The 26,367-nt window shown below is 40.3% G+C and overlaps 1 long non-coding RNA gene across 1 annotated transcript; it reads right to left on the bottom strand.

Annotated features, from left to right (window-relative positions):
• Positions 1-1,648: 1,648 nt before the first annotated feature.
• On the bottom strand, positions 1,649-3,817 carry LOC120556885. Its single transcript, XR_005638905.1, has 2 exons — positions 3,714-3,817; positions 1,649-2,803 (listed from the first exon to the last, which is right to left on the bottom strand). It is a non-coding gene; the product is annotated as an uncharacterized LOC120556885 (long non-coding RNA).
• Positions 3,818-26,367: the final 22,550 nt, after the last annotated feature.

Here is a 26,367-nt window from a genome sequence, read left to right as displayed (position 1 = left end):
GGTCTTGTAGATTGATTCCCCTGACAGAAGCCCTCCCAGAAGTAGAAAGAGAAAATGATGAGAGGGATACAAACTAAGTGTCTCAAGCTACTTTCAGTGAGTTCAGACTTGGAGAGATATCCACAAGGTAAACAGGCTGTAGTCAGAATATGTACTGTATGTTTTCCACTTGTTAGGGTGAGTAGTCTGAAGCTCTACATTTGACATTTAGAAAACACCAACGCACGCATAATTTGAAACATACTTGAAAGGTAAAGATGGTTGAAAATGGGAATGAGCGTGCTTCACGACTTAGAGCTGTAAATACATTTGGAGGCTGTTACACATTGGTTATAAAAGTGCACAACAGAGAACTGAATTCTAAATAGCTTAGTCTGTGTGCTGCTCTGTTTTTGTTCCACACAATGTTCTTTTTTTTTTTAATTAAAATGTGACAACATCACAGCAGCAATGGAAATGCAGTTACAAACTCACAGTTTCACCACACTACACTCGGAGAACCAACTAATTAGAATGGAGCGTAGAATTAAACACTAATTATACAAGCAAATAATGTGCAGCACACTGTAATTTTTAACTCACTTCCATGTATCAGCCTGCTATTTATTTAATGTCATAATGTCATATTAGTGTGTTTAAAACATTTTAGAAAACATTTTAAAGTTAACCTGACAAGGACGAATAAAATGTTTGATGTACTGTCTAACCACTTACCCATGCCGCCATCTTAGAATAGACAACCCTGTCTCATGGCAGTACGTGAAATGGTCACGTTATTTTAATCTATAGATACGTGTTCACGGGGACGTTTTTGTCGTTTGTTTCGTGGCCAGGACGAAAATGTAAACTAATGTATTTAAATGGGAAGCATATGTCGTGGTCACAGCACGTCTACGGTAGAGAGTAGTATTAACCCTTGTGTTGTCCTTCGGGTCCCAGTGACCCGAAGGACAACACAAGGATTATGTACTTCCCTTTACTTTGCTGAGAATTGCTCTCTAAACAAGGGTTAATACAGCACCTTAGTTCTTGTTTGTATAGCATTTTGGTCAGCTTAAACTGTGTTTAAATGTGTTCTAGAAATAAACTTTACTTACTTTACAAGAAACAGGGTTTAGAGAGCAATTCTCAACAAAGTAAAGGGAAGTACATAATCCTTGTGTTGTCCTTCGGGTCACTGGGACCCGAAGGACCACACAAGGGTTAAATGCCGAAAATCCGCGTTAACCGTCCCGCTATTGTCGCGTGTTCCCCGCGGCCGTCTCCTGGCGTGTGAGGCGTCCTTTCTCCGCGGCTGTGTCCCGGCGTGTGAGGCGTCCTTTCACCGTTGTTTTTTCCTAAACCCAACCTCCGCATTACCGTTATTGTCACATGTCCCCCGGGGCCGTCTCCCGGTGTGTGAGGCGTCCTCCCCCGGGGTGTGGCGTTTGCTTTCACCCGTTAATCTCCGTATAGACCATTTCATGCTGGCCACCACAAAACAAACGACAAAAATTGTCCCTGTGAACACTTATCAATAGATTAAAAATAACGTGACCATTACACAAACTGCTGTGAGACCGTGATGGAATAGAATGGAAATGCTTTCATATTTAAACATATAACATACTTAAACACCCAAAACACCAAAATACGAAGACATAGCGGACCAGAAGCAAACTTTTATTTTGAAAAGTAGAAGCCAGACGGCACCAGATGGGAGGCTCCAGGCTGCAGCCGTACAGTCTTTGCATATTTTTGTCAAACTGGTGTGAGAAACCAGTGTTGCCGCATTTTTTTTTTCCTTTTTTCCAGCGGCCCAAATCGGCCAAAGAGTGCATTGGCCTTTCTGGCATTTGCCAGAACTGCCAGATTGCCAGTCCGCCTATGCTTGTAGAGTAGGGCTGTTAGTGGCATGATCAGATGCTTGTGGCCACTAAAACAACATGTTAACCTATATGCTCATCATCTGGACCAAAGTCCAAACCTGCAGATGAAGATCTGGCAGGTGATGAGGACATCTGATCTCAATAGTCGACTCACAGGACTCTTCTCCAAGAGGGACTGGTGATACTAGAAGCTATAAATATATTTTATTTAATTTATTTAATTTATTTATTTTTTTATGGTATCATGTGGTGCACAGAGCCCACAGCAGTCTGTAAAGACTGCATTGTCTCCATGGAGATGTAATGGGGACCCAGTAAATCAAAGTGAGTAAAAATGGAAGCTGATTCACATTAGTGATGGCTAATTAGCTCATAGCAATGACGGCTGGAAGCTGTCTGCTGCTCGTTGTCTCTCGAACAGGTCCTCTGGAGGCTCAGGAGAAGCTCCAGCTTTGTGTTGTCATGGGTCATTTTACATTCCCCCGGGGTGCACTGAAAATGACACCGTTTAAGATCTGTCTTTTGTAAAACAGAAGAAATACACTGATGTGAGTGAAGAGCACAAATGAGAACAAGATGGCCTCATGCTGTTTGTCCCATAAAAACACTTGTTTCTTCTTGTCAAAAAGGCAGCTAGCAGGGTGGGGGCTTTCAGCTCTTTCATCAAGTCTGGCTACGGCTTCCTGCTCTCTCAAACCACCTCCTCGGCTGTTCGCCTTGCTGGCAGAGGAAGCAGCATCCAGGAGGACTCTCAGCGTGGATGATTAATTCCGAAGGCACTTTTTCCTGTCGAAAAGAGGACCTTTACTCAGCTGATAGAGGCAATGTGTTCTGTCAGGCCTTTGAAATTCAAATGATGTCTTCCACTTTGTGTCCCACTGACGGCTTTGAAAGCTCCAATAAAAGGAGAGCAACAGAGACGGGACCGTCACGAGCTGAAGGAGAACAGAAAGGCAAAATCTAAATCATCCCAAAAATAGATGACAGCGCCAAACCGAAAAGACGCAAATAGATAATCAAAAAGCAACTTGTCTAAGGTTTTGAAATGTATAGGAACATGGCTATTTTTGTGCTGGCACTGCCATTTGTAACATACAAGATTGTCTACCACCTGCCTATTTTACAGTACTGAAAAAACTTTTATGCTCGCCTCACACATCATAAACTCCTGATGGTCTTGATTTTTCTGCATTTCATTTCAAAGAGAGACACAGGATGTATGATACAGAATGACACTGCCCAGCACTAAATACTGTACACAGATTAACCATCTGAACACAAAAGAGGCACCGGTGAGTCCCAGCAATGTTTGACAATACTCCTACTCAAAAAGCGATATTACAAAATTTCATTTTAGACATTTATTTACTATTTTATACATATATTACGCTACTTTTTTGAACGAAAGACTTTTGTAAACTCATTTCAAGCACCAAAACAATTCAGTGTATGTTTTCACAAGAGATTTGAGAAATATCTCCGCTTTAGGGCCAAATTATCTCTTTATAAATTGCTTTGGAAGAATTTCCGGCATTACTATTGACAGACAAAGACAAAAAAAATATATATATATATAAAATAAACAAAACAAACCTACAGGCAAACTAAACTTACCTAAACCAAAACAAAAAGTGAAGAAAAGACAAAGCTCTAACCTAACCTTCTAATCACAAAACAGGAGAAAAAGAGAATAAACTAAAAGGGACTCCTTACTCCTACCAGGCTGCTACTAAGAACATAAGACAAAGAAAAGTGGGTTCCAAACTAAAACAAAAATGGCTGAAGGATAATAACTCAACAAACTCAAAACAAACATCTTTACTCAAAGCTGCTAACAGTACTCACAATAACTTTGAACACAACATACAGGTTACACACAGGCACATGGTGGAAAATGGCAGGGTGAAGAGAGGGGGGCAGAGCTCCTTTCTGATGAGGCTTAAGATGGCTGCTGTCCTCCCAGTGACCAACCAGGAGACAGCAATCAGCTCTGCTGGACCAATCCGTTGCTCACACCTGCTCCACACCACCTGTGCACTCTCAGGAGAAAAACTGCCAGTGCAGGGCAAAACAAATTACAAAATATGACCTCAGGGTCATAACACTATACAGAAAGCTGTGTTTGTTCTGAACATTTTGATATGATACACATGGGGATCAGGTTATACACAAATACCCTTGAAAGGAGAATTCAAGAAGATATCTAAAAATGCCCTCAGATCTGTGAGAGTTAATTGATTAGTTCACAGAAGTCTAAATAAAGCCTCATTATGAATTTATGTTTAATATTTGCAGTTTGGTTGATAAGCTATTTGTCATTATTCAAGTCCTGATTAAGTTGTTCAAAAAGTCTTTGTAGTCACCTGCTAATATATGCATAGCAGAGGCAACAAAATGCAGTCAGTGAGCTAGAACATGAAGATTCATATCCAAAACAGCGAACCGCTAATGGCTTCAATTCATGATCAGGCCTTCTGGGAACAACCATTCTGTGTGTGTGATCATCTGCACATGGAGACATCTACTGGAAATTCAATTACATTTTATTTTTGGCAATATAATACACAGACAAGCAGGGAGAAACTGTCATGTACACTCTGGTCTGGTGCTCTTTGTTTTGCGTTTGTTTTTGTTTACGGTGAAATGATGGCAGCTCGATGATGTAAGTAGAAGATGTTGATGAGTGCAGAGGGAGGGAGACAGCATGTGTCTTAAGAGCTCCCTCATGGTGGCTGGTAATGGTGCATAGTTTTTCAAGTAGACCAAACGGCCAGATTCCTGGAAAAGCTTAAATATCCCTTTTAGAATACACTCGGGCAGCTTTACAAGCCATTAAAATCAAAAAGAAGAAAACATGGCTTTATGGATCCTAAATGACTAACAATTAGACCAAGCACAATTCATATGACTCCTGCAGAATACAGCCCCACTGAGCAACGAACACATACTGAAGAAGCCTTCTTCATATCAGTCGAGCTGTGAGAGAGAGGCAGGATGAAGCCTCAGATCTGTAAAAAGAGAACTGAATGATATCCTTTGTGCTAACAAATTCCACCAAACAATCCAGTGGCTTTAAACACTACTTTAAACATATGCGCTTTTCAAGAGCCTTGCGGGAATATTGACAGCTTTCACACACATCACAAAGAACACAAAGATTGCCATTTGTTTGGTTTGTTTGATTTCAGCTCTGCATTGACCCTTGCTCATTAATACAGTTTATAACAAGGCTCATCCTCCAGCGGGTTTCATTGTAGAGAAGGACATAACTGCAACAGTGATCTCACTTACGGTGTCATAAGCACAAACAGCTCTAATGCAGTAAAAGAAGAGATCTCAGGAGTTTCACATTTTAGCACAATTTGAAAATTTAAATTCAACATCTCAATATTCCTGCACGAATGTGTCACATGTTCCATAATCTTTGACAAAATTATGACTTTTTTTTTCTCCCCAAACTCCACCTGGTTCTGTACCTGTTCTAATGTAAAGTTTCTCTGGTCACATGTCATTTAATAGTGTCCTATTCCAGTCTACCAGTCTGCTGCATAGTCATGTAAATAAATAATTGATTTACAATAGTAACAAATTAAATCTGACAAAGCAAAATCAAAGGCCATTTTTCCTGGAATCTAAGAAAACATAGATGCGACAGGATTAGGAGGATAAGTATACAACACAATTACACCTGGCAACTGTCCTGTTAACTCTCTGTCACTGCTGACCACAGAACAGCAACAGCGTGACAATTGAAACAATGAGTACTAATCATCATGTGTTTCTGATCATCATGTGTTTCTGGCTGGTTCACTGGCGGTGTTAGCGAGTACTTTGGCATCCACAACAATAGTGGGCAGGACACTAAAGCGTGATTTATGCTTCTGCGTTAAATCTACGCTGTGGCTAGCTACGTAAGTACGTGGAGACACTTTGTTTCTCCCACTATGACTCTATAGTCGGTACTCGGTGAAGCGAATCACTGTCACTCGCTCACTCGCTCTACCACACACACACCCCACGCGCGCGCGCGTACACACACACACACACACACACACACACACACACAGGCAGCCATAATAGCAACATAGACTGTAAAAAATAATGGATGTAGCAGCATCCATTATTGTTTGGTTGACTACCGTTTTGAAGCCTCGAGTTTGGCAGCTTGTCTGTCGCTATCTTGGATTTTTTTTAAATCGGACGTGATTTTCGGACTTGAGGGTGGAGTGTGGGAGGTTGACGCGGTTAAGCGCTAATGCGGACCTCTGGGCGCTGCCGCCATCCATCTGCATGTACGGCAGTGCACAGAAAGTCAGCAAACTTTCCCTTTAGTTACCTAAAGCATACCCTGCTTTATCATCGATTTTAAAATAAATTGGACCATAATTTACAAAGTGAACATCATGCTCTATTGAAGAATACTTGAAACTAGCAATTGAGATATAATCATAAACTCGTTATAAAAATGTTTACAGAGGTTTCAAAAAATCAGTTAAAAAAGATGTTTGTAAAACCTTGAGATTGTGGTTTTTACAAAGCTCTATCTTTATTAGTTCTGAGCAGGTGATGAAGTGGTCGTTTCACTGCTGTTTGCTGCCGGTCAGATTAGCCTTTTAAAGTGTGCAATTCAATTATTTCCACAAAGCGATCCAATGCATTTCAAAGATCAATGGACAACAGTTGCCCCTGTCTCTGACAGATACATTGAGGAAGTGATTGGATTGTTGGATGTGGATAAATTGGTTTGGCTGCGAGTGTTGTGGCCTCAGAGCGGACAGGCACTGAGGGAAGGAGATAACGGACAATGGCACCTGATGAAGATGATGGCTAAAGGGGAAGTCTTGGGATAGAGCACAACATGTTATGTTTGTCGTCTCAAGACCACAGCTAATCCGATTACAGTCTTCATGCACTGTGGGATGTCATTTGGGCTGGGTGCAATAACAGAACCCAAAAGTACGTGACTCAGGCTTAGGGCTGTGTTTTGATGCCTATTGTATGTGATTTGCTTGGGGGGGGATTCTGGTTATTATTTTAGCTGCAAGGTAGGAAGAGACCCACAATGTTGTTTCATTCTTAAAGGAAAATTCTCAAAATGGTGGCTAAAAATACTATCCCTTTAAGAAATGCAACCGGAACTAGTCTCCAGTACTGTCCTGCATTCAAGTGTAGTGTGTGTAATACAACCATATGGCTTGCTATGGGATATTTACAGCTTATTATCCAGTTTATTTAGTTCATTTGTTATATGTTTGAAATGACAGATTCACAACAGAAAAGAATTCCAAAGTGAACGACTTCCCTGCATCTCTGCACAAACAGCGAAGCTTAAGAAAGTGACAATGATGCTTACACTTTTGGGAAGCTGACATTTATATTTGTGCGCTGTAGTTTCTTTGACTAGCTGTCAGAAAGCATTACCTTTATTTGGCAGCAACTAACCTTAAAAGTAAAATGTTTTTTTTTTTGTGATTCCTGAGTTGTGCAGAGATGTATCAGATGTACTGGCACAGTTATTTTACATATGAAGAAGAAATATAAAAACCCTTCGTAGATTGATATTAAAGAGTCTAAGGAAGAGCTATAAATGGTTTCTTAAGTTTGCAGTTTTACTAAATGAGTGACAGAGGCTAAGAACAGTGTATAACACCATGTAGGCTATATACCACTTCTAATTCTAGAAAGGTTGGTGTTTCATTTTCACATCTTTGAAGAGAGAAAATGCAGGTCTCTTAAGACCTATGTCAAAGATCCGTTTTTAAATAGCATTCACAAGATCAAGTTGCAAGTTATTTTTAGCTGTTGAAGACTGAGTATGAAGTGTTTGTTGCTCCAAGTCGAATCCACATGACTGTATCGAGATAAGATTTCAAAACAACACAGTCAAATCTCATTACAACTTTTAACAAAATGCTCTCACACTTCAACGGCTCAGCACCCAGCAAAGATGAAAACTTCCAACATGGATCACATCTGCTGAATTTATAAATCATCTTTATCTGTTTATGGATGTTCCCACTATTCTTCCACTGAGATGAATATGAATAAGGAAATCAGACACAGAACATTAAATTGGTGAAGAACATCTGCTAGAAACCTTATAATAAAACCTCCAAAATGTACATCCTTCAAATTTCCATCAGGTCTTTACTTCAATAGACACAGAAAAATGCAAAGCGGGTCAGAGTGTCAGAAAGTTTTGGTTTATGTAAAGAACAATTTGGTTAGGTTTAAGGCCTCAGTTGACTCCCCGCAGGATGACAGGCATTCTCCTTCCCTTCCGCTATGTCTGCTTTCTATTTTGCAAGAGCACAATCGGATCCAGCAACCTCAGTGCTAAAAAATGAAGCCAATGTGAAAGTGCCACTCGAGGCCACCTCCAAAAATAAGTCAATCCCCATAGAACCCCTATGTTAAAATGCCCAACTTTACAGTAGAAATAAACCTGTGTACACAATGGAACAAATACGTAGCTACTTACATATACTTAACTTGGGTGGCAGTAGCTCAGTCCGTAGGGACTTGGGTTGGGAACCGGAGGGTTGCTGGTTCAAGTCCCAGTACGGACCGAAGTACAGAGTGTGGATTGGTAGCTGGAGAGATGCCTGTTCACCTCCTGGGCACTGCCAGGTGCTCTTGAGCAAGGCACCGTACCCCCCCCAACCGCTCAGGGCGCTGGTCCAGCACTGGCAGCCCACTCACTCTGACATCTCTTCATTTGTGCATGAACATCCTGAGCATGTGTGTGTGTATTTCAGGCCTGTGTGTGTAGTGATTTCTAACAAACAGAGTGTAAATTGTAATTTCCCCACTGGGGATCAATAAACAGTATAAATTAAATTAACTTAGACTTAAAGTTGTGCATAATTAAGGGCGTTTCACTTTGATGGTGGGCTCGTGACAGGTGGGCTTCCGTCACAGGAGGCGAGCATAGACTGTGGGCTTCATTCAGCCCGTCTCAGCTCCATCCACCCCTTTGCCCATTTTTTGAATTGGCCGACGTCAAGATTCCGATGGCCAGAACTTTAAGGTTCATTTTGGCTCCTCGGAAACCTATGGGTAACGCCACAGAGACTAGGTCCATATTTTATACAGTATGGAGCAGAGTGATGAGAATGTTTAGTGAACTAACATATGACTTTGCTCAAATACACATACAGCACACACAAAAAACAGTGTGTGTAAGCACTCATACACACATGTAACACACACACGTACTGCAAGACGCAGCTCTTTTCATGAAGCCCCAGCTGACAGCTTATCCAATTACTACTGCAGAAACACTCGTTACAAGGGAGTCAACTCAGGAATTGCCTGGTGTGATTCAATGTGGCCCATGCGACGTGTAAAATTGACAGTGTGAGTTCTGACTGGGCTCCCAGCAGAGATTATCTCCCACAGGACGCTGCCGTTTCAGAACACTGGGATATGTGCCAGACGATGAAGAAGGTGAATGTTGTTCAGTGTTGATGGCTGTTGAAATCTCCAGTGAAAGTCTCTTAAAAGCAGAGTGAGTGATCGTTATGAAAGTCATAATGTTAAGAGATTGTAAACAGTGTCCAGTCTTAAATGTGGTTGGGGTATTTGTGATTGATTTAGTTTATACTGTTTAAGTCAAATGGTTATTTGTCTAACACTTCATTTCAGACATTTAAGGGAAACTAATGCTACATTTACATGTGGCCGGCTATTTTCATAAACGGACATTTCAACCTCTCAGTTTTTAAAAATAACATTGTGCACAGCTGTCAGTTTTCAGAAAAGGGTTCGTTTACCTCGTGTATATATATATATATATATATATTTGCGTGTAAAGGAAGGGCGCAAACGAAGGGAAATGGCTCAGTTTTTCAAAATAACCATGTACGTGTAAACGGAATGTAAGAGCATTCTGCAGCAATTGTGGTTATTTGGTTACACAGTAATTTAATAAAACATTATGTCGTCACACTGTGCCTGTTAAATAATCTTTATTTTTTATAATGTGCTTAAATGTGCTCTTGTTTGTCAACTTAAGGTAAAAACAGTCCTTATCTGCCAGCTTCCACTCAGTGGTGAATATTATTATGTATATACAGTACTATATTATGTATACTACATAATGGATGTGCTAGTTATAAACAGGGCTTTTTTTGTTACGTGTAACCCCACAAATGAATGTAGTTAGTTAATGATGTAGTCCTTGGTCTTGTAAGCAATGCTCGGTTGCTACTATACAGTAGGCTAGGCTAGTTAGGAGAACATGTTAATTGAAGCTTACATGACAGTGCAGATACACTTTCCATGTTTTTGGTTCTGGAAAGGCTAAAACAGACTTCCCTCAACAAAACCTTTGTATACCAAATACCTCTTACGACAGCTGCATGTGCACCGTTTTGGTTTAGAGAAATCCAAAGCTTGACAAGGTAATCGTTACTGTTGCTTATATGATTGGACAATCACTGTTAGGCCACATCCCCACAAGATGTTTGTTAAAAAATGCATATCTTTATACGTTTACGCCTCGTCAGTGTTTCCGAGCCTCTGATACAGACACATTTGGAAACACTGCTGGCCCTAATAAAGTTTGACTTTGCTCCTAGGTTGCGTTGTAGTCTGGACGGGCAGAAATGGAGACCTTTGGAAACGACGACGCAGACATCTTATCCGTTAGGTAGGCTTACATAAGAGTCCCTCCTTGTCGTCGGTCCATGTCAATAAATCCCTGGTCTTACTTTTCGCCATTGTTGTTCTTTCTCCAAAGTTTTTTCTGTATTTTCAATTTATAATTCATGATCCATAAATACACTACAACTTTAAAATAATTGGCAGTTAATTTTGTACTTAGACTATGTCCACTTTACACATACTATATATGTACAGTAAAAAAAAAATCCCACGTTTAATTTAAGTTATTGTTTATAAGTATAGATATTGTTAAAGAACAGACACATGAGAAATTACACTGTTATGAAATGAAATGATTGGACTTCTCTTAAATGTATGAGTTGCTGTTTCTGCACGCCTAAACTTCTTTCTTCTTTGGTAATAAATAGAGAATGTGGTATGCTGTGAAGTTGACGTGGAGCGGGGTACAACTTACTTGAAAAGGCACTTTTTTTTGCCTTTGTCAAAGTCGCACTTGCCAAGCAGAATATTCATCAGTTTGCCTCAAATCTAACGCCCCTTTTGATGTGCCTGAAGCTACACTGATTTGCTGTGAAGACACTCTTCTCATTAGAAATTCCTTAAACTCACAGCCCCAAATCGCATTAGCCGAGCATGGCAGAATTCCTGGTGATTCAACCTCACACAGTTACTGTATGAGTGCGCCTACTGTGCACATGGGGAAGAGCTATTTATCACTACACACCCTTAGGAAACAAACAAGGAAGTGCGCTCGGGAAGTTGTTTTCGTCTCGTCTGTTTACCCTCTCAAGGTCAGGAGAGTCAGACATGCATATTGATGATGGAGATACTGTAGATATCCCACACACTTGATCTGCCCCCGAGCAAGTGGTAATCAATCCGGGGAAGAAAACAAATTACCTTGACAAAATGTGTGGCAAATTAAGCCATTCAAAATTTGAACACGCAGCCATCAAACATTTGTCCCCTCCTAAAATTATCTCTGCAAACCTGAGGGTCATTCAAAGAAATACAAGTGCAGTGGCTGCAGGTCTTTCTTGTTTTCATCGGACAAACATGGAAAACAATGTCCCATTAAATGTTCCAGCTTGCCAAGTAAATAATGCATGTAGCTGGGTTAATAATTGATCACATGCTTCATATACTTTCAGTCCTTTTCTGTGTTGAATAATTGAGGGGGGAGAATTGTTATCTTCTGGGGTACCTCAGGGTTCCTGCTTCCCTGCATAAGGAGGTGTTTTACATTTTCAATTGCCAAAACATGGAGCCCAGCGTTTGGGATTACAGGCCACCTCCAGGCTGGGCAGAGTTACACATACTGCTGCTGCAGCCACAGCAGGCATGATCGCTGCATGTGAGCGGGTCAAATAAGGTTCATTCACAGCCTATTTCCAAAGGGGCGTCACCAACGGACACCGCTCAAATGCCTCTAGGCGCAATTGGATAGACCTAAAACCAATCAGAGCGATGAAGGAGATGACGAATGCAGAGCGACGGAAAAACATCTCAACCAGCGATCATGTTGCGCATCGTGTAAAGGCTGCCTCCACGGTTGTGATCGGTGCCTCGATTTGGAAAAATTGGAAATGGGCTTGAATGGGCTCTTGGCCAGACGGACTTGGAGAGCAAATCACAAATTTGCCGCAAGATCATCAGGGTTTTCCCAGGCTAGGTTCATCCCTACGAGCGAAACCTTTTACATAACTCACAGTCATTTAATCCATTTATATTTACTGTATTTATTTAGCTTAGTTCCACTGTAACGCTTACATTGGGAACTTGGCTCAGACAGCTTCATTAATCTGACTTTAATACCATTAAACAAATTTCCCAAAGTTGCATTTAGACCTAAATTATGAACAAACTCATGTAATTAAATTGACTACCTAAGAGTTCACTGTTTTGACAAGTAAATAATCCCCATTGTTTTTAAAACAAACATAAAAAAAATGTGCTCTTACAAATCTGCACATGTCACATCATTCCTCTCTTTAGAATATAAATGCACATGCTAAAGCAATACAATTGTATATTGAGTCAGACATCAAATCAGATTATCAGATCAGGTAATTGGCTATGACAATATTACACAATTATTAAGAATGGTTGCTCCGGCTAATGTTGGCACAAATGTGTTCGTCTGTGTTACAGTATAGGAGGGAGGGCAACGTCGTTTATTCATGAATAAACAAGTCTAATCTGAGCTCTGCGGCAGATTGTTACACAGCCACTTTGAAAATCCTGGAAATCAGTTTATTCATGCGGCTTCGCAGCAGGGTGGGATGCTTGACATGTTCACTGGAGGACAGCAAAACTTCTGAGATATTTTTTATCTGTTCAGCTTTGTTGTGGTAAAATCCCCTGTAATTGATGACAGAGACATGTTCTCTCTGGCAAATCAGTTTAAAAGGAGATGACGGATGGAGACAGAGATTGCTGGGAAAAAAGCAGCTCATCAGTCTTCCCTCTGCCAGGGTGACGGGGGCATGAAGCTGTCATTTTCATTCGCTCTGCTACTTGCTCTTCTCCTCCGTTCACAACTCAATCCACACCAGCCTGCCAACTCCGCTGTAATGCTGGATTTGTGTCCTGATCTGCAGTTTTGAAATTCATATTATATTTATGTGTTTCCTGCACTGCAATCCTGAATATTTAGTTGTTTTAATATGTATTAATGCTGTGAGACTATTGTCATGTCCCTATGGTGTATATATGAAGCTGCAGCCAGTTAGCAGTTTTTCTTTTGGAGTTACATTACATTTCAGAACCCTGCATTTCACAAGCACCACCAAGCTTTGCAACAATATGTTTGCTGTTTAAGTTCTCAAACCAATTATCATTTCTTTCTGTTCCTCCAACCTGTTTTTGTCTCTGCAGTTTCTACGACACCATGCTGCTGAAGCATCCGCGCTCCCCTCCCGCTCTCATTTGCCATCTAGGCTTTACAAGCTTTCTGTGGCTGGGGAATAGTATCAATAATATGTTGATATTAGGCCATTTAACTTCAACAGAATGTAATGCTTCTGGACTGGACCCATGCTTGGTTTTATGGGAGTTTATTAGAAGAGTGTTGCAGTTAAAAAGTGATGTAAACCCTGCATTGTCTGCCTCAACACTCTTGCCTGCATGTTAGTGGAGACAGATTAACATTTGTCTTAAGGTCTTTAGAAATTTGGGACAGTGGCAAAGTGACAGTGATTGACAGCTGAGGATGTGCTGGGGATGCACCTCCATGAAGACAACAATGTGTCATTCACATACACAGGTGTGTTCAACATAAAGACCAGGAAGTAGGCAACCACAGTGCACATCCACACTTACACATATGTCATATCTGTATTTTACAGCCATACATTTACAGTATGACTATAGTGACAGTACAAGCAGCTACATCAGGCTCTTTGTCGCTGTGCTGCAGGGTGGTTGGGAGAACACAAGAGGTCAGAAGAACTGTGAAACTCCTGGACACCCAAGAATCACCACGTCATGTAGTGCGTCTGTCTGTGGCCAGTGATGTCTGTATAACTCTTCTCTTCCATAAAGAAGATATCAGACTATTTCTTCACAAAACCCAGATTTCTTTATTTTTTTATACGGTCTAGTTGTTGGGATGTGACAAAAAAACAACAAATAAAACCACAATCGGTGGCTTATTAATTCTCCAAACAGAATCACTTAATGACTGCTGAATAATACGCTTTTCTTTACTGGCTTCGTCTGCATGTATTGTGAATTTGGCTTGGTCAGCAAAGGATCAGCGCGCGTTTCCTTACTCGCATCTGTGGCTGGCTGAATGCAGCCCTGTGAATAATCAGGGTAAATAATGTACACTAAGTGGCAGCCCCTGCCTGCCAGCTGCAGCAGATCCTCCTCTGCATCCATCAGAGGAGCTGATTATTCTGGCCCTCTGTATCCTGGTCCACTGTCCGACATACCGGCTGAGATAATGCTACATCGTTGCTTTTAAATACACTTCTTTATCTGTCAGCTACAGTATACCATTGCAGATGGATAAATATACATCTGATAGAGACACACTGGTGGTGATGCCTGTTGACAAAGTACTGAATCATGTGTGGTATTGACAACCTGGGCTCTAACCTTGGGAGGTGTCTACCGCTGCCTGATTGATGGCAGATAGATGCCAAGCACAACAAAGATAGAGTGATCGATCTGGCCAGGACTCACCGAGCCCTCACTGATCTCTGCTGAGGCCCAAACCCACTGAACTGTCACAGTAAAGAGGACGTTTTATATCACTTTAGCTTGTCTCACACATCATTATTCTTATAGTTTGCTCTTACTAGAGGTCCAAGATCAAGTACTACAAAGGTGCAATTACAAAGTGCATTGACTTTACAAAGCCTGACAAAGGTGGAAGATTGATATTAAACAGAAGTTGTCCAGTTGTTCCTGTATGCTTTGTTGTTATCAAAATCATGTTGAAATCTCAATAGGGGAGATTATCTTACTTACTGATTCACTGTACAGACAATTATCCATGGCAATTCATAATAGTACCTTGCTGGTTTCCTTCTTCTAAATGACAGTACTGACATCTCCTGGATAAAGAGCAAACATGCAGGAGTGAAAAAACAGCTACACAGCTATCTTATTTTTATTCATATTTATACATTTGTATGCAATCTCATTTAAATCTGTTGCCCTGTCAAGCTCCATCTCCAGGGTAATTATTCAATATTTTAACCATCCGTTGCTGCAGATACTCTTTTGAAAAGCACTTTGCTGACTGTGGTTTGAGCTGTTCAAATGTAGATGTGTTGAAAAGCAATTTCCCCTAGAGGGCACTCTTAATGCATTTTCAAACTGTTAATGCTGCCTCTCCCACTTCATTTATTTACAACAGGAAGATTGTCAGCAGGGACTTGGAGTATCACTCTGTGATAACACAGCTGTGAGAGCAGATTTATTCAAAACTCCTGCACTGTAGTAACACAGTATCTTTTGTATCTTCAGCAAAAAAAATAAAAAATATAATATATATACAGTACAGGCTAAAAGTTTGGACACACCTTCTCATTCAATGCGTTTTCTTTATTTTCATGACTATTTACATTGTAGATTCTCACTGAAGGCATCAAAACTATGAATGAACACATATGGAATTATGTACTTAACAAAAAAGTGTGAAATAACTGAAAACATGTCTTATATTTTAGCTTCCTCAAAGTAGCCACCCTTTGCTCTCATTACTGCTTTGCACACTCTTGGCATTCTCTTGATGAGCTTCAAGAGGTAGTCACCTGAAATGGTTTTTCAACAGTCTTGAAGGAGTTCCCAGAGATGCTTAGCACTTGTTGGCCCTTTTCCCTTCACTCTGCGGTCCAGCTCACCCCAAACCATCTTGACTGGGTTCAGGTCCGGTGACTGTGGAGGCCAGGTCATCTGGCGCAGCACTCCATCACTCTCCTTCTTGGTCAAATAGCCCTTACACAGCCTGGAGGTGTGTTTGGGGTCATTGTCCTGTTGAAAAATAAATGATGGTCCAACTAAACGCAAACTGGATGGGATGGCATGTCGCTGCAGGATGCTGTGGTAGCCATGCTGGTTCAGTCTGCCTTCAATTTTGAATAAATCCCCAACAGTGTCACCAGCAAAGCACCCCCACACCATCACACCACCTCCTCCTCCATGCTTCACGGTGGGAACCAGGCGTGTAGAATCCATCCGTTCACCTTTTCTGTGTCGCACAAAGACACGGCGGTTGGAACCAAAGATCTCAAATTTGGACTCATCAGACCAAAGCACAGATTTCCACTGGTCCATTCCTTGTTTTTCTTGACCCAAACAAATCTCTTCTGCTTGTTGCCTCTCCTTAGCAGTGGTTTCCTAGCAGCTACTTGACCATGAAGGCCTGATTCACACAGTCTCCTCTTAACAGTTGTTCTAGAGATGTCTGCTGCTAGAACTCTGTGTGGCATTCATCTGGTCTCTAATCTGAGCTGCTGTTAACTTGCGATTTCTGAGGCTGGTGACTCGGATGAACTTATCCTCAGCAGCAGAGGTGACTCTTGGTCTTTCTTTCCTGGGGCGGTCCTCATGTGAGCCAGTTTCGTTGTAGCGCTTGATGGTTTTTGCGACTGCACTTGGGGACACATTCAAAGTTTTCGCAATTTTCCGGACTGACTGACCTTCATTTGTTAAAGTAATGATGGCCACTCGTTTCTCTTTACTTGGCTGATTGGTTCTTGCCATAATATGAATTCTAACAGTTGTCCAATAGGGCTGTCGGCTGTGTATCAACCTGACTTCTGCACAACACAACTGATGGTCCCAATCCCATTAATAAAGGAAAAAAATTCCAATACATAACTTTAACTCATTTCAGAGAGACTACCACACTGGAGAACGGTCTTTGACAGAACACCAAGGGTTTCGCCGCTAAAAGACAAGGGTGGCTACTTTGAGGAATCTAAAATATAAGACATGTTTTCAGTTATTTCACACTTTTTTGTTAAGTACATAATTCCATATGTGTTCATTCATAGTTTTGATGCCTTCAGTGAGAATCTACAATGTAAATAGTCATGAAAATAAAGAAAACGCATTGAATGAGAAGGTGTGTCCAAACTTTTAGCCTGTACTGTATATATATTATATATATATACAAACTTTTGTATATATATATATATATATATATATATATATATATATATATATATATATATATATAAATCCCCCTCTCCCACTGTCTTTTTTGTGTAAATGTCTCCTGTGCTGTCCAGCTTCACACATACAGTGAAGGTAACTTTTAAAAATGGGTGTCTCTGCTTGCTTGGATCCAGCTCCATATGTGTGTTTGTTCAGTATATCACATTGCAACAAGTCACAGAGTCAATTGATTGGTGGTTTTTATTAGCTACTAGCACAATAGATCCTTATATAAAAACCCACATACATCCTAAATGGACTCTAACGTTGGATGGGACCTCAGGTCTAAGGAAGACTTATAAAAAGCATGGCTTTTAGCATTGTCCTGCGGTCAGACCATGTCAGTTGGCATGTACTGTAGCAGCAGTCTCAATGTAATGACCATAGCAGAGCTAATTCATACAGTAAAATACACAGACCTCCATCTGTATCTCCGGCATCCTCTACCAGTCGGCTATGGAGGGAAATGTCATATCTCCTGGCCTTTACTATCTGTCACCTCTGACCCCTGCCTGAACACGGGTGCGTGTGTGTCATTGACAGAGTCCCGAGAGAGGAGAAAGATACATCCGCTGTAGGAGAGGCGTTGTTATCAGAGCTGACCAGCCTGGTTTAATACTCTATTACACTGCCTTCTTTCACCTCTGGCAGTCTGCTTTCGCCAAAAACCGACAAAAACGTCCCCGTGAACACGTATCAATAGATTAAATAATGTGACCATTTCACATACTGCCATGAGACTGGGTTGCATGATATGCAACATATATCATATCATTTAAAAGGTCTCCATTATGCTTTCATGCATCACATGGGGCCAGTGGTCGAATGTAACTAAGTACATTTACTCAAGTACTGTACTTTGAGGTACTTGTACTTTACTTGAGTCTTTTTTTTCATGTCACTTTCTACTTCTATTCCCCTACATTTCAGAGGGAAATATTGCACTTTTTACTAACTTTTTACTGCTTTAGTTACTAGTTACTTTACAAATTAGATTTTTGCACACAAAACAAATGTAGTTTATAAAATATGATGTTTTATTATAAATTAAACTACCCAACAATATATAGGCCTATGATTAGCCGATTTAACACTATGTTGATTGATAGCACTGTTTTGATCGGTTCCAGTTTCTATAATGTGAGGATTTTTCTGCATTAAGTACTTTTGCTTTAAATACTTTAAGTACATGTTCCTGATGATACTTACATACTTATACTTAAGTCACATTTTCAATGCAGGACTTTTACTTGTAACAGAGTATGTTTACAGTGTGGTAGTACGTTTACTTAAGGATCTAAATACTATACAGCATGTTTTGCTGCTTTCTTTTGTTCCTGAAATGTGTTTGCTTGCTTTCATTCAAAATCAATTGGCAAAAAAATCAAACTGTCTAAAAACAATTAAATAATTTATGTATGTGTTATGGAACATTTATGTTGCATTTGAAGTAAGAGCAACATCACATTTTTTTAAATAAGCGGTTCACCAGTATAGCTAACCGGGTAGGGTGCGTACCATTAAGGCTCAGTCCTAATTGCAGCGGCCAGGGTTTGAGTCCAGCCCTGGGCACTATGCTGCATGTCTTCCTCTCTTTTGTCTCTGTCTAAATAAAAGCATTACAATATCTTTGAAAATAAAGTTATTCTTAAATACCAAGTTTGTATAGATCAAAATGACTTGCAGGGCAAAGTGCCCCCCAGGGGGGTATAGGGCCCCACATTGGCTCTTGAAACAGGGCCCCCAGATGCTTAAGGCTATATGCACTGGTATTTTTTGGGAGAGGGAGGCTTCCAATTGGCTTACCAGTGTGGTAATATGTACTGTGTTATTTTGTTCACATATTACTTCCTGATAATATTGGCTTCATGGGAAGCACACACACTGCTTAAGTCATGTCCTCATTTGTTCTTTATATGTTATAATCAACTAAGGAATAATAACAAAGAGGTTATAATAATGTATTTGTACTCAAAACTAGGGGTGGGAATCACCAGAGGCCTCAAGATACGATATCATCACGATACTTACGTCACGATACAATATTATTGCGATTTTAAAGACATTGCAATATTCTGCGATATATTGCAATTTATTACCTTTTTTCCAACTTCAAATTTTTCCCAATTTCAAATTATGTCCCCAAAAGAAAACTTTGTCAACATCTGTTTTATCTAAAAAGATACATTTCTCTGTTTGTTCATCTCACTTCAATTTTATTGCTGCAAAATGGGATAGTCAAGCAGACAGACTGACCAACACATGTATAATAAAAGATCGATACTTGGCGTCTGTGTATCGATACAGTATTGCCACGGAAAATATTGCGATACTATGCTGTATCGATTTTTTCCCCCACCCCTACTCAAAACATTGAGTTTACGTGACAACTTTTCTAATGTTTATACCACAACTTGATCTAAGTGGCTGAGCTGCGCTGCCTTGGAAGCTTTCTATGTACACATGTAGATGTGATTTAGTTGTAGAATATGTTCCTTGTATTAACATACAAAATGCAAAATAGATAGTAGTCAGCGGTTACTTGTTGGATGAGATGGGGTTTGCCAGCATGTCAATCCTGCTGACAAGCTGGACATGCAAAAATGTCTATGTTAGAAAATACAAAAAGTGACCTTTCCTTATATGTCAATAATTTGTTGCTACACATCATAACCTGCATTTCATCTGTACATGCCAGGACACAGATGGCCTAGCAGCTATGACCCATTTAATCCCTGCCTGATTCCCATCATAATTTGAACCTTTGTCCCTTCACAACAAGAACAACATCTGAGCTAGCAAGCTAACAATACACACTGAAAATGGCTAATTTTAGGAAACATTTTAATCGTGCAATAAGGCAGGCAGGCCTGCTTGGTTCTTTCGATGAATTATTGTTAAGAATTACAAATTACATGTTTACGGCATTTACTGTCTAACTGGGATGTTTTAGGAGCGATTTGCGGGGATTGCTGTGGACAAAGTACACACGGTGATACACAAGTGCCAATTATGTTTAACCATGTACACCACGAATTTAAATGGCTAGTATTATGTGAACAGTTACCTTCATTGAACATTTTATGTGGCGTTCTCTTTTATGGGGTGCAAATGTTCCACCAAAACAAGTTCCTTTCCCAGAGACAACAAAAAATAAATAAGTGGAACTTAGCGCTGCCCAAGATAATTGTGATTGGTTTATAGAAATGTAAACAACCCAAATCGTTTCTTCCTCCTATCCTGGAATATATAAATGGTGTAGCTAGACCTTACTCAACAGCGCTGTGGAGACATTTCTGGCAATGCAAGATACAGACGACTTCCCCGTCAAGGTAGATGTCAGGCAGTGGACATGGTAACCAATTTGGCACAATAAATGATAAATGCCTGGAATTTGATTTAAATACTGGAATTTTGTATAGGAAAGTCCAGCAACACCCTTTTTTGCTTAAGAAAACCTGCTGAATTCCAGGTTGATAAGACTCCGATGCAGCTTTTAGTGAGTCTCCGGTACGACATCTGCTTGGTAGGCTACGAAAGAGAAGACTGCCCTTGCTAAGATTGAGAAGAGTACAGGAGTACAGCGCAGTATAGTAGTTTAAATCACATATTCAACAGGCAGGTGCTTAAGAAAGCAAAGGCCACCCGTCAGAAAGTGCCCATTCCCTTCATTCAGGGTACAAGTTGTTACCATTTTGGCATACGCGTCGCTATTGCCACGAGAAACAGGAAATCCTTCATCCCTGTCTCCATTCAAGCCTTGAATGCTGATGGCAGGAGGTAACTGCTACTGTTGTTGACAAGTCAGTTACCTTAGTGATGATGATGATGATGATGATGATGATGATGATTCAGTGACAATTATGATTTTTTAAATATGGAGGTATTGTATATTATATTCGGAGAGATGATCTTGCGTGGTGATGCAGATGTTCAGAATTACATAATAGACACGTTCCGTTGATGGTGACGTATATTGCATTGGTAATGGTGATGTTGACGTTGATGTTGACAATATTCAATGTTCTTTAAATTATTTACAGCCCCTGTGGGGTTATGGTGGACACTCAAGCCTTCTCCAGAAGAGCTTTAATGACTGTTTTGCTATGTGTTTTTATGCTTGCAGCAGCACTCACTGCCGACTTGGGACAAATAACATATTGACTTAAATGGCACTAAACACAAGGTACAGCTGAGGCTGATGCGAATGTCATCCATTTTGATTTTCATGCAAAAGGGATGCATTGCTATTATATTACCAGTCTCAACACATGGGTGAAATTAAAAATAACCGATCAAAACTGCCCATTGCATTCAGAAACATTGCATTCTGGTCTAATTTTACACAGGAATTCAACATGCTTGACAACATTTGTATTCCCTATGCAGTATGAGGGAAGGGCAAGAATTCTTGACACGTTCAGTAGTGCTTGGTAAAGCCTGATCAAACATAGCTGAGGACCACAGACGCATGAAGAAGGGTCTCCTTTTTACTAGAGGTAAGGTAATTAGTCTGTGGCTACGCATATCTTACAACTATTTGAACTATTTTGTACTATTAGTGTACTGCAGCAAAATAAGGTATCTATCTATCTATCTATCTATCTATCTATCTATCTATCTATCTATCTATCTATCTATCTATCTATCTATCTATCTATCTATCTACCTATCTATCTATCTATCTATCTATCTATCTATCTATCTATCTATCTATCTATCTATCTATCTATCTAATTCACACTGATGCTCCAAAGTATGTATTATGTATGGTAAATGCCTTGCTTTAAAACGTAAAGCAATTATTTTAAGGGTAAAATTATGTTTTCCAAAGGAGTTACATGCGTATGGCTGACAGTTTTGATTTTACGCTACACATGACCCTCCAGCAATTGACCTTTCTGAAGGAGACAGGTGTTTTCCTACTGTGGGGTAAGTACAGGTTGTTGTCAATATGTTATTTATGATATGTATGGAATCGGTTACACAGTATCTAGTCATTAGATTCCGTTTTTTTTGGGGGGGGGGGAGGGTAGGGTTTGTGTGCTAATCTTACTGTAAGGTCAGTGCCCCAAAATGCTTCCTGTCATTGCTACAGCAACACTATCCCTGAAGTATTATGTCAGCTGATGTTCAATAACGTCACAAACATGGTCTTAAGCAAGAGACAAAAGTCACATAATTTGCATGTGAGTAAAAAGTAAATTAAATATTAATTTTAGCCAATAATTTACAGTTTTTCTCAGTCTCTTTGGTACATTTCTCAGATCAGAATTGAAATTCTCCAAACTACCTGTTCAATCTTCACATCATTGTGTCACATCACATCAGTTTCTTATTTCTTTGAACAAGTTGCAAATGCTTTGGTACATCCATGCAAATGATTATGCTGTTTCCTACATTATCAATTGCTTATGTCAGGTTGATCAAAATTGATTATAATGAGTCTCTGTTGAATAGTCTCACCCCCACAACATTTAGGCATCTGTTCATAGCATAAGTCATTTCATACAAAATGGTTGAACAAGTTGTCATAATATGTCAAGCATATTTCTATACATTACCATTAGACTTTTTTTCTAAATCTGTCCTGAATTGGTAAATTGCTCCCAGGTGAATCTTGACTTTCTCTAACCAAGGTGCATCTCATGAACCATCAACTGGCAAGTATATATATAGCCGGAGCACAACACAATGTTACAATGTCTGACAGTGGAAGGACAAGGAATTGGACGGGGTCAACAGCCAGAGAGAAGAAGAAGAGGAAGAGGAGTGAGGCTGCGTGGTGGAGGAGTTGGGAGGCAAAACAGAGGAAGAGGCAGAAGAGGCCGAGGACTTATGCGCGTTCCTGATGAGATAAGAGCCACACTTGTAGACCACGTTCTCAATCATGGGCTTACAATGGCCGAGGCTGGTCGAAGGTTGCAGCCAAATGTTGGGAAAGCAACTGTGTCCTCAATCATTCAGACTTTTCATCAACAGAACAGGTATGTAATCTAACAATAGGCACTGTACTGTAATACTGTATACTTTCTGTAATGCTTCATACAATATTACAGTATTCCACTTGCATTTTATAATATACAGTAAGTATACTTTAAACAGTGACATTTTATCTTACTCAATTTTGTGTTTTGCATTACCATATTTTTTCCACATTGGACTGCAAGACAACTTCACAGGGGTGGCAGAGAGCCCCTTTTCACACCTGAACAGGAGGAGGCTATTTGCACCATGGTTGTAGAAAACAATGCCATAAGACTAAGAGGAGGTAAAGAGTGCCATTATAGAGGACAACAACATCTTTGAAAACATCCAAACAGTCAGCATTTCAACCATTGACAGGGTGCTGAAAAGACACCAAATGAATATGAAGCAGCTGTACACTGTTCCATTTGAAAGAAATGGTGAAAGAGTGAAGGAGCTGCGCTACTAGTACATACAGGTAAGACATGTATGAGCATGCAGCAACTGTACCTCACAGTAAACAGTACAACATTGTATAGTTATATACAGTAAGTGTGACCTTTACACATTTGCTATGGCTGTAGAAAAGAATATGTAATGTGTGCTGTATACATTTGATGTAACTGTATCTTGCCCAAAATGAAAATGCATGTAATTCATTAAACTCATGTTGTGTCTTCTGGATATAGCGTATAATGGAACTGGAAGCAAGTGAACCACCGCACAGCTTCATCTACAGGGATGAGGCTGGCTTCAACCTAACCAAACGCAGAAGGCGTGGTCGAAATATCATCGGCCACAGAGCTACAGTTGATGTGCCAGGCCAATGGGGCAGGAACCCTGGGTGCTTCTATCTCTGAGAATGGTGTGCTGACGTATATTCCCATTATTGGGCCATACAATACAGAGCGTCTTGTCACCTTTTTAGACGCTCTCTACAGGGATCTCGTCCCTGAACAAGAGAGGGGTCAGATTGGAAATGACCTGCCAAAGTACGTGATAGTTTGGGACAATGTCAGTTTCCATCGCTCTAACATCATCAGGCAATGGTTTGCGGCCCACAACAGGATGCTGATGGAGTTCCTCTCACCCTACTCACCATTCCTTAACCCCATTGAGGAATTTTTCTCAGCATGGAGATGGAAGGTATATGATCGCCAGCCACATACACCATGGATGCAGCGTGTGATGACATCACAGCGGATGCCCTGCAGAGGCTGGATAAGACACTCTAAAATATTCTTTCCACGCTGCATCGCAAGAGAAGATATTCGTTGTGATGTGGATGAGAATTTGTGGCCCAACAGACAGGAACGTCAGGAGGTGTAGAAAGAGTGCACTGTAATTCCTACAGCACTGCATGTACAGTTTTCCTTAAGGAGATGGTCCTATGTTCACATTTCTACGTTGTTGTTTTTTTCTTTGTGCTATGCAGTGCTGTCTTTTCCTTTCTGTATCGCAATGGCATGGTCTGTCAACAAATTACAGTTCAAACAGTAAAAGCGTAAATGTGAATCTTGTCTAGTCTCTTGCAATCAAACTCCCACATACGCTAAGGGGTAACCTACAATTTACAACAATTGTCATCAAAACGTTAGCCATAGTTCACATCAGAACATCCCTCCAGAGTACACTGTTATATTGTCAACATGACTAAGCAATTTGACTGTCTTATCCGTACACAATGACACAAGGACTTGTCATTCTGATGGCACTGACATGTTCATTGACACAGATTTTTACTTTTGATAGATGAACTAAGGATTTTGAGCAAGAGACTGGCTTTTGCAGGTAATCCAATTGGTTTGAGAAATGCACTTACTGTTTTGCAAATGTCGAGTATGATTCGAGAAATGTACCAAAGCGACTGAGAAAAACTGTAATCATTTTACTGTAAGAATGTGTTACATCAGGGTTATCAGTCATGACTGTAATGTGTGCATATGTGTGATGTGAAATGTGTGCGAAGATAACAAAAAAAAAACATGACAGTACTGCACTATAGTGGCTCTGAAGCTATGTCCAGTGGTGCTTTGAGTTTAGTCAATGTGTTGTCAACGTGCCAACAATGCTAACATGATGTTTACGGTTTACCATGTGTCAGCTGAGGCTGATGGGAAAGTCATAAGTTGACATGACTGACACTCTTGACTGTCACCTAGGGTGCTTTCCATAAAATACCTTCTCTCACTTTCTACTCCACTTTCACCTTCTAACAGAGATGCAGGAGAGAGATGAAAGAAAGGAATTCAAGGAGTTCTCAATCAATGGCACATGTTTGCAACATGAGAGACCTCCACATGTCTTCTGACCCCTACTGGCTGTGTGTGTTGTTGAGGAACAGTAATGATGGATTTCGACCTCAATCACTTTCCAGCACTGATGACGCACAGCTCTTCAGGCTCAGTCGGGGTTTGACTCTTATTTTCTAAATATAGTTTCCTTCCACACATCATTACAGAAGTGAAAATAAGTTATGAATATTGCCTCTTATAATAACAATAATAATAATATATTGTATTTATGGGCCCCTTGTATAGCACTCAAGGACACCTTACAGTTAAATGAAAGCAAAAATACAGTTAAAAAGGCAAATAATATTAAATAACTAAAACAAACACATTTAAAAATTGTGATAGAAAATTAAAAGAAAGCAATATATACCTGAATTCTATGTGAGAGTGGAGTAATGTGGGGTAGGCCTTTCGGAATAGGTGAGTTTTGAGGGAGGTTTTAATGGTGGGGAGAGACTCTATGGTACGGATGGATAGAGGGAGGGAGTTCCAAAGGCGAGGAGCAGAATGGCTGAAGGCTCTGAAGCCCATTGTGGACAGGCGGGCAGAAGGAGTGGAAAGCATCGAGGAAGAGGAGGATCTGAGAGTTTGGAATGGAGTGTAGGGCTGAAGGAGTTCAGAGAGGTATGGAGGAGCGAGATTATGGAGAGCTTTGAAGGTGAGCAGAAAAATCAAAGTCAATACGGTATTGGACAGGGAGCCAGTGCAGGTACAAGAGGGAACAATCCAATGTGCAATGAACCACTAAAAGATCAGATTACTAAAGAAAAGGGGTCGCAAATGAATATGTAGCAGAGAGGATTTTACTTTATAATCACCTTAATACGTTACATTCTAGCCATTTGTCAATCAATTAATCAATTAATTAAATGTTCATTGTGTTCTGCGGAGCATAGTGTCGTAGTTGCAATCATCCTGCTGGTTAGATGATGATGTTG

The sequence above is a fragment of the Perca fluviatilis genome, chromosome 4, assembly GCF_010015445.1.
Source record: "Perca fluviatilis chromosome 4, GENO_Pfluv_1.0, whole genome shotgun sequence".
Lineage (NCBI taxonomy): Eukaryota > Metazoa > Chordata > Actinopteri > Perciformes > Percidae > Perca > Perca fluviatilis.
Note: the sequence above shows the minus strand (reverse complement) of the source record. Positions and strands in the feature narration are given on the sequence as shown.